At 29.0% G+C, this 1,944-nt stretch overlaps 1 long non-coding RNA gene across 1 annotated transcript; it reads right to left on the reverse strand.

Annotated features, from left to right (window-relative positions):
• Positions 1–271: 271 nt before the first annotated feature.
• Positions 272–1,479, reverse strand: LOC139907103 (uncharacterized). The gene is made up of 3 exons (XR_011783422.1): positions 1,290–1,479; positions 1,032–1,233; positions 272–636 (listed from the first exon to the last, which is right to left on the reverse strand). It is a non-coding gene; the product is annotated as an uncharacterized lncRNA (long non-coding RNA).
• Positions 1,480–1,944: the final 465 nt, after the last annotated feature.

Below are 1,944 nucleotides of genomic sequence, written 5' to 3' on the forward strand. Positions count from 1 at the left end.
GAAGAAATTTTGACTATCATATCAAAATACAAATGTAAAATAATACGGCAATATTATAATACAAATAAATAATATTAAGAAAATTTATGATAGGTTATTATAAAGTTTTGAACAAAATACTCCCAATTTTCTCACGGCAATTTTCCTCCATGGCAATTTTCTCCAGGAAAATCTTCCACTGCCAATTGTCCTAGTGCCCCAATTATAATATCAATTTTCTTCAAATATATGTTTGAAAATAATTTTACAATATCTTGTTGAATTGTAAAATTTAAAGTGTTTTGAGGAACCACTCGGTATATCATAATTGCTTATATTTTTGGATCAAGAATGCCCTCTTCTCAAACATCTTTGACTTCTCTCCAGCAGCCTTGACTATATATGACATGGTATACTGGTCTATTAACTTCTTTTTTACAAAATTGGTCATCGTCAGGGGTGAGTTGGCCTCAAAAGAGTGTTTGGAAGCTTTGGAGTTAGCTTAACTTACTTACCGCTTTGATGACCATCCTTGATATGGAACAATCTTCCAGGGGTTTACAAACACGGAAAATGGTGTGTTGGTTGACTCTGAGCTGTCTTACGATGTTCGAGGTGTTATGGTCGGTGCAGATCAAAGTTGCGTTCGCCATCTTTCTTGTTTCCATCAATATACATGCATACGTAAAATAAATGTATATAATATATTTCATATTAAGTATTTTCTTAAGGGTAATATATTTTTGGTATGACTTTTTTAAATGCCTTGAAAATAATCGCATTTCATCTTTAAAGAAAAGGGGAGGGGGAATAAAGGTTTTAAAATAATAAAAAATATAAATCTTTGAGATATAAATTGAATATCTGATGATCGTTTCCATAAAAGTACGTGTATATTGTAGATTAGTAAATAAACCAAAATTGATGCCAAGGAGATAAAATGGATAAATTTTCAAGAAAATATACACAAACTAATAAATTTAAAAATGAAAAAAGTAATCTTTTCCACGGGATCAAATGTATTTTTTACTATAAAATTGGGTTGTTTATACCTCCAACATTGATGTTACTTGAATCCACCAAATATTCAGATCCGGTTTTATAGCATATTATGCACTGACTTTAGGTCAGGACTGCGCAGTGGAGTTGGAATCAGGAACCGGTAAATTTGTGCCTACTTCGATTCCAGCTACCAAAATTAATAAGTTTTATTTAAATAAAACTTTTTGAGTGTTCATAAAGTGTTTTTTTTTTCTAAATGGTTACAAATTAGAAGTATTAGATACTATTAAACTTGAAAGGTAACTCACTTATAAGTTTACTTCCCAAATTTCAAACCTCCTCTATTGTCTATAAAATCACAATTCTCGAACATGTCTAAAGTCTAAATTATTATATTTGGTAGAATATAACCAGTAGTCATGCTAGTTAAATAGGCACTTGGTCTTGTTAATAGTCAATGTTATCCATGTAAAGATTATTATTGTTGCAGTGAGAGATTGTGTGTATTGTTGTTCTTCGGTTACGAGTCGATAAATTATGTTTAGCAATAACAATAAATGGATCCTTGATCTATTTAATTTGTTGTTTATCTTGCTAAATATCTTATATTTCAAATATTTTGTTTATACTTTGGACAATTATTTATTACATATAACTAATAACTACCTATAGTTATAAATTAAATCTATATTTATAGCCTTTTGACATTCAAAAGACTAGAGTTGGATTGGGTCATTGTATGTACCGATTTATTATCCCTGCTTTAAATACCACCCTTGATTATATGAGCTAAGAATCCCTCCAGATTGTAAAGGGCAATACAAAAGAATATCAAAATTGTCTTTTATAAGAAAAATAGTAATATGAAACAAAGTTAATAAGTTCATTCAAAATTTTAAAAAAAAGAAACATAAATTATTTTAAACAAAAAAAAAGGCCCTAAATATTTTAAAACTGACTTTG

This window comes from Lepeophtheirus salmonis, chromosome 13 (assembly GCF_016086655.4).
Source record: "Lepeophtheirus salmonis chromosome 13, UVic_Lsal_1.4, whole genome shotgun sequence".
NCBI lineage: Eukaryota > Metazoa > Arthropoda > Copepoda > Siphonostomatoida > Caligidae > Lepeophtheirus > Lepeophtheirus salmonis.